Genomic DNA, 14,411 nt, shown 5'->3' with positions numbered 1-14,411 from the left:
TCAAGACTTACTGTAAAACTGCAGTAATCAAGGCAGTGTGGTATTGGCAAAAGGATAGACAAATAGACCAATTGAATAGATAGCCCAGAAACAGACCCACTTTAATGTAGTCGACTGGTCTTTGACAAAGTTGCAGAGGCAATGTGACGGAACAAAGCTATTCTCTTCAGTAAACGGTGCTGGAACAACCGGAGATCCACATGCAGGAATATCAGTGTGGATACAGAACTTACACCCTTTACAAAAATTAACTCAAAGGGAAAACAAACCTGAATGTAAAACACCGAACTATAAAATTTTCCTTAACACAGTCTATGTATGTTTGTATAATATTAGTTTTACATCTTTATGAAAAGGGACATCATGATGTAGATATCTTTTAAGGCTTAGGTTTTATCTTAATACTAGATTGCTCAGGTCATCCGTATTGTTGTGTGTGCCTAATTCATTAATGTTGACTACTGCATCATGGCTCCCTTATTTTGGTAAATAGACAACAGTATGTTTAAAGGAATCATATAGAGCTTCTAGTAAGATTTTGTTTTGACACTTAGGCCTTAAATCCTTCTAAATGTTCTTGTATATCACACAAATTGAGATGGAAATCCACCTTTTTCCATATGTTTAACTTTAATTTCCAGCCCCATTTATTGGCTAGTCCCTCATTTCTCCACTGACCTGAAATGCCCCATTTGTGATATTCCAAAATACCAATGTGTAAGGCTGCTTCTTGGCTCTCTATCCCATTGGTCAGTTGGTCTATCTCTGCACCAATGATATACTGACTCACTTTTACTAACTTCTTAGTAAATCCTGGTATCTGATAGGGTAATTCTACTCTCTTTAAAATCAGTCTAGCCCTGGCTGGCGTAGCTCAGTGGATTGAGAGCGGGCTGGGAACCAAAGCATCATAGGTTCGATTCCCAGTCAGAGCACATGCCTGGGTTGCAGGCCATGACCCCCAGCAACCGCACATTGATGTTTCTCTCTCTCTTTTGCCTTCCCTTCCCTCTCTAAAAATAAATAAATAAAATCTTTAAAAAAATCAGTCTAGCTAGTTTTGGTTCTTTACTCTTCCATGAAAATTGTAATATCTTATTAAATCAATAAACTAGATTTTTTGGTTATAAAGGTATTGGAAACATGTCTAAGTGAAAATTGGTATTTTCATATATGCAGTGTTGTTATGCATGATCATGGTAATTATTCAAGGCTTTTTATGATTAAAGTATTTTTATAATTTTCTACAAATTTCTTGCACATTTTATTTTAATTAAGTTCTTGAGGTAACATTGGTTAATAAAATTCCATGAATTTCATGTTTAATGTGTACATTTCTATGATACATCATCCATATCTGGCATTGTGTGCCAATTACCCAAGTGAGTAATAGTCTCTGATATTATTGTAAATATCTTTTCTTTAACTGTTTCTAAGTACTTTGTTCCTGGTATAGAGAAACTCAACTGACTAAATTTTATATCTAATCCTCTTGAGGAAATATTTTCTATAACTGCTAATGATTTGTTTATAGGCTCTTCATGAAAACAACCTTATCACATAAGTAATTTTTAATTTCCTACATTTCACTCTTTAGTCCTCTAATTCCTTTTTCTTTTCTCATTATACTGTCTAGAACTGCCATTAGAAATGGTGTGAAATAAGGCAGGCGGTGAAAGACAAATACCATATGATCTCACCTATAAGTGGAACCTAATCAACAAAACAAACAAGAGACCAAAATAGAACCAGAGACACTGAAATAAAGAACAAACTGACAGTGACCAGAGGGGCGGGGGGAGAGGGATAGTGGGGGTAAGAAGGGGAAGGGTCATCAAGGAACATGTATAAAGGACCCGTGGACAAAGCCAACAGCGGAAGGACTGAATGTGGGAGGTGGGGGTGGGCAAGGCAAGGGGAGAGTAATGGGGGAAAAATGGGGACAACTGTAATTGCACAACAATTTAAAAGGAAAAAATACAAAATAACAAAAACAAGAAGTGGTGATGGGGACATTTTGTCTAATTCCTTATTTTAACAATAATGCTTTGACAGTTATACTTGAGAATGATGTTTGCTTTTGTTGTAGATGGTAATTATCATGTTAGGGAAGTTCCCTTTTATTTCTAAGTTACAAAAAGTTTTGTATTGAATACATAATTTTATCAGGGTTCTCTTCCATCTAATGGGATTAGTTAATGTTTCTATTTTAATGTATTAATGTGATAAATAACATTTATAGATTATATGATAGAAAACTATTCTCGTGTACCTGGGATAAATTCATTTATCATGGCATATTCTTTTTTATACATAGTTGCATTTGATATGCTATGTTAAGATTTTTTGTGCAAGTATATTAAAAAGCAAAATGGCCTGAGCTTTTCTATTTTTATATTTAAAAATGGAAATTTTAATTTCCATTTAATTGGAAGCCTCCTTGAATGAGTTAGAAAATGTTTCTTCTCTTTCTATTATGAGATTTTGGAGGAATAAAACACACGTAGATTCATGCATTTTTATTCTTAGAATCAAATAGGAAATCTATTATAGTGGTCGCCTTGAGGAAGAGGGATAAGGATTTGGGGAACCGAGGGTGATCTTTGGGGAGAGGGAGCCCTCCAGTTGCACTGTAACCTCCCCAGGCTGTTGGGTTTATTCATCACATTCACATATTACATCATATCTTAAAGGAAAAGTGTTGCAGAATGAATGGATTCTATTCACCACAAGTATAAAGTAAACGCACCCCATGAAGCCCTTTGTAACAACATTAGAGGTAGCCTCCAGGGTGCACACCCAGAGCCCTCATTAAAACGCCTGGTTCTGACTTCGCAGTTCAGGTTTTTACTAAACCTCCTGTATCTTATCCACCATTAGAGATGTTTGATGTTTTGCTGCCCAGAACCCAGTGTTCACCATCCTAGTAACCAGCTCCAGTTCCCATCCAGAGCCACCCCATCCTCTTCCACTCTCCACGCTTCTGACCCGGTGGGGCTCCACTCCAATTCTGCCCAGTCCCAGGCCAACCAGCAAATGACACCCAGGGGTCCGATGGCCCTTGTCTATCAGATCACAGTGAGTGTCAACATTCCTGCTTGGAATTGGGGGTGGGGGAGGGCAGAGAAACTCCAGGGGCTCCTGGGTGTGCAGAGTGTAAGGCCAAGTGGGAACTGGCCCCTCTGTTCTGCCACCATGGAGCAGCTGGGGGGTGTGAGGGGAGACAGCTGGGAAATGTGCGGAAAGGAGCAGCTGGGCTCAGGGGACATGACTCAAGTCTCCGAGTCAATCTGTTCCTGAAGCTCCAGACCAGCCCAGTGACTATGCCTTTACCTGAGCAAACAGGTCTCCTTCCTGTTTAAGTCAGTGTGAACCTGGCCTCCGTGTACTCGCTGCACAAAGTGCCTGAACTGACAGCATCCTCCTGGGTCACAGAGGGAATTTGCCAGGCAACGCCTGTCCCTGTGAGGGAGACAGGTGCAAGCAAAGCAGTGCTTGCACACTCAGTAGGAAAAAAAAAAAAACATACTTGAGACAGATCCACAGTCTGTATTCCAGAAGTTGCTGCCTTTTCAAATTAGTTGTATGGCTTTAATGACTGCATCTAGGTTCTAAATTGTAAACCTCTGAGGCATGTGGGCTCCTGATGGCAGAGATGGCCGGGCCAGGTAGAAAGGTCATGAGTCCTGCCGGAGTCTGGACACTTCCACTGGGTGACCTTGGAAGTCATAAAACGTCCTTGAAACTCCGTTTCCTCAGGTCTGTGAACAGCATCGTAAGGTTCCCTAGCAGGGTTTTTATAAGTGTCGTATGAGACAAGAGCCGCTCGACATACACTAATGTTTAGTAAATCACAGAACACTGTATGCTTTTTATTAGCCAGAGTAGTATGGGTTTTACTGCAAGAAACCATTATGTAAACTGAAAAGGTGCAAGGCTTTACTAGCCTGGGGTATCTTAGGATGCAAGTTGGGCCTGATTTCTTTGTTGTTTGCTATTTTTCCCTTTCATTATTTCCTTCCTCTTCCAGAACAGAGGGGGACCGGAACAGTGTCTCTGAGGCACTCTGCCACCCTTGGGGCCATTGCCTGCGCTTGGTCCCTCCCCCTGGGCCCCTGTCTGAAGCCCGAGGGCTCTTCACGTGGGTCCCCGCATGCGCAGCTGCCACCAGGCGACTCGGAGCTGCGCTGTGGCCCTCCCAGGGGGGCGCTTGCACAGAGCCATTCTCTTCCTCGCTGCCAGCACTGTCATCGGCTGTTCGCTCTGTGCATCTGTGGGCTGCGCTGCTGTGTGTGATGCTCGCTCAGCTCGTGGCCCTTCCAGGTCCTGTGAGAAGTGTCACCCTCGCCACATCTCACATCACACATTTCCAGATGCCCTGCCTGATGCCACAGCCACATGGTCCTTGTCCCCAACCCCACACCGTCGATCCCCCTCCACGACCCTGGATAAAACCTACAGTGCCATTTGCTCGAGGCCTCTACTCCACGTTTCCATCCGCGATACATCACTCTGCAACCTTAACAACAGAAGCTTACCTTCGTCTCCCTCACAAAAACAGCTCTAGGAAATATTTCTCTATTTGTGTATTTCCACTCCGCATTACAGCTTTCTCCTCTAATACAGTCTGTGGCTATAAAAGTAGTGGGTACAAATGCGGTCCAATTTATTGTTCATGAAATAAGTATGGATTTAATGTTTTATTATAAATTGCTGCCAGTGTAAAAATTTACCTCTTATAATAGCGTACTTTATTATTTTTGAAGTTGCCACGGCGATCCTTTTTCATTTTACATGGTTGATAACTTTATTTTGCAATTGACAGAAATAATTTCAAGCCAGGATATGCCATCTCCACAAAGCAAATAAATTGTATTTTCCTGTGACTAAAGAGAAAAATGGGCCCCAGATAGAAGTGGAATGAAAGAAAGGACCGTGTTTCACTTTTATAGTCTTCCTGTCCATGAAAGGACATTTGACTTGTAACCTTTCTCCGACGTGCGCCATCTGCGCGCTGCTGCGACACGGCGGCGTGAGAGGACCCCAGGTCACTGGGCCCGTAGTAATAAGTATCAACGTAGCGTCCAAGGAGCAAGTGCCTGGACTGGGGCACAGGACTGAAGGCGTACCACTTCTATCCCTCAGTCACTGTTCATTCGCTACGTCCTCCAGCAAACCGTTTAACCTTTCTGCGCCTCGGACTTTGCTATGAAATAGGATAATACCTATTCCCATCACAGGCATTTGTAGAAAAAAAAATCTCAGGATTAAAACCATCTGGCATTTCACATAAAAGGGCTTTAAGAAATAACACTTCTTGGGCAGTAATTTGCAAACAACCCCTATCTACCTCAGCCACCACCTTTATATATGCAGATTCCTTGTTAACCTCAACAGAGGGAGACAGGCACATAACTCTGCCCAGACTAATGTAATAATAACATCTATCAGGCACTTACTATGTGTCAGGCGCTGCTCTAAGTGCTTTACATATATTACCTCTATTAATCCTCACGCTGACTAGATGAGGCAGGCGCTCTCGTTAGTTAGGCAGCGGAGGGGAAGCAGCGGCAGGAGGCTAGGGAGAGCACCCAGCATTAGGGAGCTGGCACAGGATGGAGCCATGCTTCACTCTGCGGTCAGATCCGCAAGCCGGGGAACTGGCCACCCGCTGGAGGCACAGCTGTCCTCATGCTACTGTAATGCCTCCTGGGGTCGTCAGTGGCTGGCTGGGCTCCGTTTACCTGAAAACCTGAGAACCATCCAGAGGAAAGTCATCCCAATGGACGAGATGACCAAGGAAGGTTGATATGGATAAAAAATGTCAGTATGGTAAGAGACAGGTGATGCTGCTTTTAACAGCACAGTGTCTATAACTTGGAACATTCTTTAGACAGGCTAGCCACTCAATTAGTCAATGGATAACTCCTGAGCACTACTGTGTTCCAGGAACCATGCTGTTGCTGATGAAGACATCAGTGAACAAGAACTACAGAGTCCCTGCCTTCAGAACAATTCCTTCTTGCTGGGGCTGGTGAGGAAGGAATACATAAATAATAAACAAGCAAACAAATCAGTAACTAGCATCATGCAGATGTTGAAAATTGTATGACAAAGACATGAGAAAAGTTTGTTCCTGAGCCCCAGGGAGAGCCCCAAATAGTAAAGTTAAAGAAACTTATTTTTTGGAAAGGAATTAAGCAAAGATAGAAGCAGAGTTTATAATTTCTATACTAGTGGTATGAATGGGAGTATGCATTTTTATCATAAAAGAGAAGGAGATATTTTGTAAAGCATAGATGAGACAAATGGACACACACAAAATTAGATACTTGACATTTTTGGCCAGAATGCTCCTCCATTAAAAATTGATGCCAAGCAAAATAGAGGAAAAAGTGAAGATTATGAAAAGTGTAATAAAGAAAAATATACAGGGAACCAACAGTGAAGGGAAAGAAACCAGGACTCAAATCAATGATTTGGAGCAGAAGGAAGAAATAAACATTCAACCAGAATAGAATGAAGGAACAAGAATTCCAAAAAAAATGAAGAAAGGCTTAGAAACCTCTGGGACAACTTTAAATGTTTCAGTCTGAAACACAGGGGTGCCAGAAGGAGAGGAGGAATCTCAAGAAATTGAAAACTTATTTGAAAAAAATAATGAAGGAGAACTTCCCCAATCTGGCAAAGAAAACAGACTTCCAAAAAGTCCAGGAAGCTCAGAGAGTCCCAAAGAAGTTGGACTCAAGGAAGCACACACCAAGGTACACCATAATTATATTGCCCAAGATGAAAGATAAAGAGAAAATCTTAAAAGCAGCAAGAGAAATGGAGACAGTAACCTACAAAGGAGTTCCCATAAAACTATCAGCTGGTTTCTCAATAGAAACCTTCCAGGCAAGGAGGTACTGGAGAGAAGTGTTCAAAGTCATGAAAGGCAAGGACCTACATCCAAGATTGCTCTATCCAGCAAAGCTGTCATTTAGAATGGAAGGGCAGATAAAGTACTTCCCAGATAAGGTCAAGTTGAAGGAGCTCATCTCCTTCAATGGTGAATGCCAGCTCCGGGTAGGATTCTGTACAGCACAGGACCAGGTTTAATACCTTGCACTTCATCACCAAGCCCTTATTATATGAAATGTTAAAGGGACTTATCTAAGAAAAAGAAGATCAAAAATGTGAACAGTAAAATGACAACAAACTCACAATTATCAACAACCGAACCTAAAAAACAAAAATGAACTAAGCAAACAACTAGAACAGCAACAGATTCACAGAAATAGAGATCACATGGAGGGTTATGTGGTGGGAGAATGGAGGAAAAGGTACAGGGAATAAGTAGCATAAATGGTAGGTACAAAATAGACAGGCAGAGGTTAAGAATAGTATAGGAAATCAAGAAGCCAAAGAACTTATATGCACAACCCATGGACATGAACTAAGGGGTGGGGGTCATGCTGGTGGGAAGGGAGGTGTAGGGCAGAGTGGAATAAAGAGGAGAAAAAAATGGGATGACTGTAATAGCATATTCAATAAAATATACTTTAAAAAAATGGATGCCAAACAGCAATAATATAAGCAACTCAAGTTTACCTGGGTAAAGAACAATATTCATTTCCAACTTTTTACATAATTTAGTATTGTTTATTTTATTGGTGTTTGTTTATCACCAATATAGCGTGAAATATTTGCAGGCATTAATGTTTCTATTTGTTTTGACCCTCTAAGTCTTCGAACAATGATTAGTTCACGGTAAGCATCCAAGAAATAATTGTTCAATCATAAGGCTGTCCTAGAAGCTGACTTCTGATACCTGAAAAAGGTCATCGTGAGAAAGAGTCATTCCCATGTTCAAGACCCCCAATTTGCCATCTAGAGAGAGCGTGCAAGCTGACTGCTAACAGAAACAGTCATAGCTGCAACTCAGTCTGATCTCTGAAAGGCCATTTCTGCAGACATCACAGAAGACTTCCTTTAAGGATCACGTCACAGCCAAGTGAAATCTCATCAAGGACCCTGAGGCCCATTAAACTCATTGTAAATGCTCCCAGCTGAAGCCAGCAGAGCACCATTTAATTATGCCGAATGTCTGATGGCTCATCTTCATCCCTTTTCTGGCTCAGCCCTTTACCCCGTGTGTGTGTCTGCTCTGTGGAGAGTCCCCATCAATCTGAACGGCAGCTTGTGTTACAGAGGATGTGAATGGGCGAAAGAGAGGAAAGGGCCGGACAGAGCCTGAAAAAACACTGGACAGTAAGCAGGTCTTGTCCCTGAAACTCCTATAACGTCGCATCCACCAACTTGTTTATCTGAGAGTCAGAGCCACACATTTCAAATCTCACTTCTCTTAACTGATAAGAAACGTTAATATACCTAAGGTGCCCCTGGCTGGCGTAGCTCAGTGGATTGAGCACGGGCTGCAAACCAAAGTGTTGCAGGTTCGATTCCCAGTCAGGGCACATGCCTGGGTTGCAGGCCATGACCCCCAGCAACCCCACATTGATGTTTCTCTCTCTCTCTCTTTCTCCCTTCCTTTTTCTCTCTAAAAAATAAATAAAATCTTTAAAAATATATATATACCTAAGGTGAAGGAGACTTATAAAATAGTAAAGTGTTGTGGGATTAAAAGGTAATGTTCCATAGATTACTGATTAAAAGAAATGTAGAGACACAGTGAAAAATAATCGTGTAGACTTCTTTGCATAGAATGAAATGAGAAGATATCAAAATTTCATAGGAAATATGTCTTATGTTTCAACATGAAAGATAATAACATCAGTGTAGAGCAATAACTTATTCTGTGGGGATAACTTTGATTTATGTGATTTAAGACTTCTCTATCAATGCCAAATGAAAGCTATGAAGTCAATTCTCACCTACTCTGGTTTTAATCTTTCAGGTTCTATGAGGATTCCAATTTCAACAGTCTAAGGATATTGAGATTAAATAATTCAGAAAGACAAAAACATATATACTTACATTATTCCTTTAAACAGCCATCCACCAAAAGAATAATTATTCTTCCAAATGGAAAATGAGCAAAAGATGCAAATAAATCCTCATTGTCATTTTTCTATTTCTGTGATATGGTATAGGTTTCCTCCCCACAAAACAATTAAACATAACTACGGACAAGCCAACTCAGATAACTCTTCAAAGAAACACATTCGCTTTGTTTTCCATACAGTTCCATGGGAAGTCATGGACGACTGATAGATATTTGACAACCTGAAAGCATTTCCTGATCTGGAGCAGGTGCCGGTTTCAACAGACACGCTGCATGGACAGAACAACAAAGCCCTCCTTGATGTGACTGCACTTGGGATTTGGTGATTGCTACTTTGTGCGCAGGGACACATTCGGTCATAAAATGGCACTGCGGCATTTCAGACGTAACCCACAGATTCTGCATGAAATTCATGGGGGAAGGGAAGGGGCACGCGAGAAGGCTCTCAGGTATTTCCCATTGTTGCAGGGCAAATGCCAGCTCCGGGTGGGACCCTGTACAGCACAGGACCAGAGGTAATACCTTGCGTTTATCTAAAAAGAAACGAGGACGTGGAGTACATACAGCAGAGCAGTTTTGCAGACACTGTGGGAAGGATGCATCGCTGTAAACAATGGGCCCTCCCTATTTGCATATGCATCACTTAGAGGATAAGATGCCCATAAAGAGGACTCTAGGAAGGGTAGCACTCAATTTTGCTATAGACCAAAAGCAGCTCTAAAATACGAAGTCTGTTTTAAAAATGAATTAATATGAGAAAAAATGGAATGATAAAACCAGATCTGCCATATGACCTCACTGTAAGTACATGCACTTATGTATACGAAAGAGAAAACCAAATTATAGACACCAAAATATAATAGAGAGGTGACAGAATTAGGAGTACATTTTATTTTCTTTTCCTAATTTTCCAGAATACTTTAATGATGTTTTAATAGGAAATGTATCGAATAAAAGTGCACTGCCTCAAAACTGTATCATTAGATGCCCTTCGTGGACGGACCCCTTGGAGCTCTGAATATGGAATGTGTGTGCATCCTTCCCCCTTCCCGGGTTCCCCCATCTTACTCCCCGCTGCTTCTTCCGTCTGGCTGAGAACCAATGTGATGAGGGCTTAAATATCCACAGAGCCACTTACTACTCTCCTATTTCTCGAACCCCAAAGAGCCAGCGAAATTTCTAGAATTATGAAGGGCTAAAAGTGGCAAGTTACTAAGTAAGGGGCAATTCACTATCTTTTGTTTTAGTCATGTGGCGTTCCCTGACACAATTTACTTTCTGCACAGGCCCGTTAGATGGATGTCATTGACTGACAAGGGACGGCGCCCTGAGAGCTGGAGAACTGGAGAACCATGCTGTCAGCCACAGGTCTGTGTCGAACGGTGGGGCTGCACCCTTCTCCTCCTCTTCAGCCAGTGGCCTGTTTAGAACGTCTCGTTTTTGCAAATGGCTGCTCTCTTTCTCATTTACGAGCATAACACAAGCCAGTATATAGATCAATTCAGATCATATATTGGAGGGGCAACACATTAGCTCTTTCTCCTTGAAATTCCTCTACCTCTGGCCAATACAGAGAGAGTTGAATGCAACTGGTTTGTTATCGAGGGCACTGAGGACTTTTGTTTTACTTTGTTCTATTTTTATTCTATTTTATTCTTGATCTTGAACTAAATGGTGCCAAATTACATGAATCCGTAGCTGCATTTGTCATGTGGGATACCTTTCCTCATACTCAGAGCTTCTCAACTGCCTGCCACGGCAGTGACCAACCGGTAAATCTACAACAGATCAAAAGCACCGATTGTTTCCGTGAAGCCTTAGAGATTTTTGCCTTCGTCTCTGTCCCACTGCTGCTGAGGAGCGTCTATACTCACATTCTCAGTGTTCGGAATTTCCTCCCTCCACAGACTTCCTTTCCACCCAAATGCCTGGCTGCTCCACAGTTAGGAGTTCCTCCTCGAGAATGGCGAGACTGTCTACACTGTCCCCAGCATACGTCCACATACGTCCACATACATCCACATGCATCCACATACGTCCACATACGTCCGCATTCCATCCTGTGTCTCCGCTCTCGGACAAGGTCCTCCGGGAACTCCCTTGGACCTCCCGGCACGATGCAGAGCGGAGCGTCCCTATGGACATGGCAGTGAGGCTGAGCCTTGGTCCTGACTCCTACGTGTATGTCCGACTCCCATTCCCAAAACACAACAGGTCAAAGACAAAGATTCAGCCATGTGTATTCTGGCCATGGAGTTTCCACGCTTTGAGAAACGCATGAAAATAAACAACAGTAATGTGAGATCTTTGGAACAGCTAGAATAGGGGATTTTAGATCGTAACCACCTTTCTTTCTCTGATGTGTATACCCTTGAGTATTAAAACCCCCTAAATTGACCTTACAAAACAAATGCATGCCTTATTTTTCTTTTCATGAAACAATTGTAGACCAGGAGATTTTTTGTGGTATGTTTCAACGGATATTTAATAGAGATATACAACTATGTGTAAGAAATATTCGATGCATAACCAGGGGGCCATACCCAGACCTCTAGACTGAGAAGGGAATCCACTAACGAACACAGTGAATCTGCATTATTCTTAATCCCCTGGAGGGCGAATTAAATCAAGTCCAATCAAGTCCCCTTTTGTGTTTTCTGCCAGGCTATTCGTCGAACGAAACTGGGTGATAGGGCTCACGCAGCTGGGGAACGCACAGGAAATCAGTGGCTATAATACAGGAATGGATCCATGTAGGGTACTTTTATTTAAATACAACTAAATGAATTCTATAACTAAGGGCTTTCTATAAAAATTATTGGCAAAGAGCTATGTTCAGTCTTTGAAATAAACTGTAGTAGTGCCCGTGCGCACACACACACACACACCAAAAACACAGAGAGGTGTTTATAATCACTATGCAGGGTTAGTGTCAGCTTATTACCTTTCCTGTAAGGGTTCCTCTCTGCGTGTTTGCAGAGCCACGGTCAGGGGAGCTAGGGTAGCTTTCAGTCCATTCTTCCTAATCCTGTACTACCACTACTAATGACAGTACACGATGATGACTTACCATGTGCCAGGCGCTATTCTATGCTCTAAGTGTTTATGAAGAATTATAAAGCATGCTGAGTACGAGTCTTTCTACTCATTTCATTCTCACATCAATTCTACAAGTGAGGAAACGGAGACACTTAGCCTACATCATTCTCGGTGCCCCAGAAACTCCGAGATGCTCTTTGGTGCCCACAGAAAACTCACGGGGTGTCCTCTGGGCCTCCTTATTACCAGACCAAACCTTGTAGTCATTTCGGCCGCTGCCTCGTGCGCTTGCGGGCAGGGACTAACAGGGCCTGGCTGCGGCCTCAGCTCCGTCTGGGAAGAGGTCACACAGACCTGCCCAGCCCACCCTCCGGCGCCGACATGCCGTATGTTAATTACTCGGTAAGTCAGGACTCAATAAACAAAATGGTTAACTAAATAGAGATTAATACAGGCTGGGTTTCAAATTTCTGGGTCCAAACTTTCAGTTTTCAGAAAACTGGAAAGGGGTGATACTTAGGTCCCCCACTGAGAAAGCAAGTATTTCAGAAGCAGATTCACCCAGGCCTCATTTTTTTCCCCCTGGGGTCAGCGCATTAATCAGTACCAAATGCATTTGTATCTAATAATAATGGAAGCAAATCTAACCATTATAATTTTCAAGGATCACACTAACCCAAGCCTCACGGTTTCTATCATTGCTGCCACTGCCGCTAAGAAGGGCATTTCTGAATGTGTTACGATTATAATCTGCTTTAATTGAACTGATTCCTCACAACCAATCGTGTGACAATGATCCCTGTTATTCAGTATGTCACTATGCAGCGTTACCTAAGCAAACAGAAACCACGTCAGCAGAAAAGCCCTTCACGAGTGGGGGGCTATCGTGCAAACGTGAGTGCTGGGGACACAGGCGGTGTGTTCCGTCCCAGGCCTGCGAGGGGAAGCGGTGGAGTGAAACGAAGAAGCATGTTAAAAACAACATGGAGACGCAGCTCAAGAGCTAAACATAGATACTGTTTTCAGGAAATGATCTCACTTCTGAAAACTTATATTAAGAAAGTAATTTTTTAAATCTGCATAAAGATGCTGATTACAATGTCATCTATAATGCTGAAAGAAATCTGACAGTTCAATCAATTCTGGCATAGCCATTCAGTTGGTATAATATTATTTATCCACTAGATTTATAATTATAAAATCCATGTGAAAACAGGAAAGTTTAATAAGCAATATTAATTGAAATGCAAAAGTTGCAATAGAATTACAGTGATGTTAAAACTTTTTTTAAATCCAGTAAAATTGTGAGGAGGCATCTACATAAATAGTATTTCGATTAAAGCAGTAAGAATAATGCAGATTTCTTCACAAAGTAACCCTTTATTTCATTGACTTTCCAGATTATCAAAAAAGGAAAAGGAATAGTTGGAGTAAAAATTGCAGGTAAAGGTAACATTAATTCAAAACAAAAATTTCATAATCTACAGTAAGCACAAGGCACAGCAAGTTTCAGCCATTTTCTTTCAGGTGCAGATCCGTCAGGTAACCTGGATTATCCTGCAAACTCTTCGCGCAGAAATAGAATAGAAAGAGGGAAAGAGGGCCTGTTGCGTACCCCTGCCTGTGAGAAGATGCCCAGGCATCACCACGTGCCCTGAAAACCACAGGCAGTGATGGTTAATTTGGACTAACATGTTCTGCCGTGAAACACATCAAATTGCCAGCATGTCACTGAAGCGAGGCGCTGGCTGTTGCATCATCTGTCACACGGTTTACCCTGAATGTGTCTCCCAACCCCTCACACTCACTCTATCTAAGGTGGCCGCAGACATCCTTCCGTGTCTTGGCAAGTGCTGGGAATGAATCACGACTAATGCTATAGCGAACACCTGAGGCCAGTGGGAGTTTATAGTTATAATAAAATGTTTTATCTAACTCAGGGTTTTGGCACCTTCTGGTGTCCCTCTAACGCTACAGTGATAATTGCACCATCGAGCTGTTTTATCGAGGCGTTCGTTCACTTCCTGAGTAGATGCACAGGAGGAGCGAAGGTCGGAGACTTCATCCCCACAGGAGACGTGGGTGAGGACTTAGGAGAAGTGTATCGAAGAGTACGTGACGGAACGCCCTGCAGCGAGTTCTTCTGTGTTTGTTTCCATTGGCCACGAAATTAGAAATCATAGTAAAATGGTTGCCAAATGAATATTGCTTAAACAAGACAAGGAATTTCCAGTTGAAAAATGAATCCCAAGCAAAGTGTAAGGAGTGACGACATAGCTTATTTGCAGTTGACAGTGTGCGTCAACTTCAACGATGCTCAGTGATGGGTTTCCTTTCCGTGGTAGGTTACCCATGTTCCTTTGCA

The sequence above is a fragment of the Phyllostomus discolor genome, chromosome 9 (genome assembly GCF_004126475.2).
Source record: "Phyllostomus discolor isolate MPI-MPIP mPhyDis1 chromosome 9, mPhyDis1.pri.v3, whole genome shotgun sequence".
NCBI classification, from domain to species: domain Eukaryota; kingdom Metazoa; phylum Chordata; class Mammalia; order Chiroptera; family Phyllostomidae; genus Phyllostomus; species Phyllostomus discolor.
The sequence above is the reverse complement of the archived record's forward strand: the minus strand, read 5'-3'. Positions refer to the sequence as shown.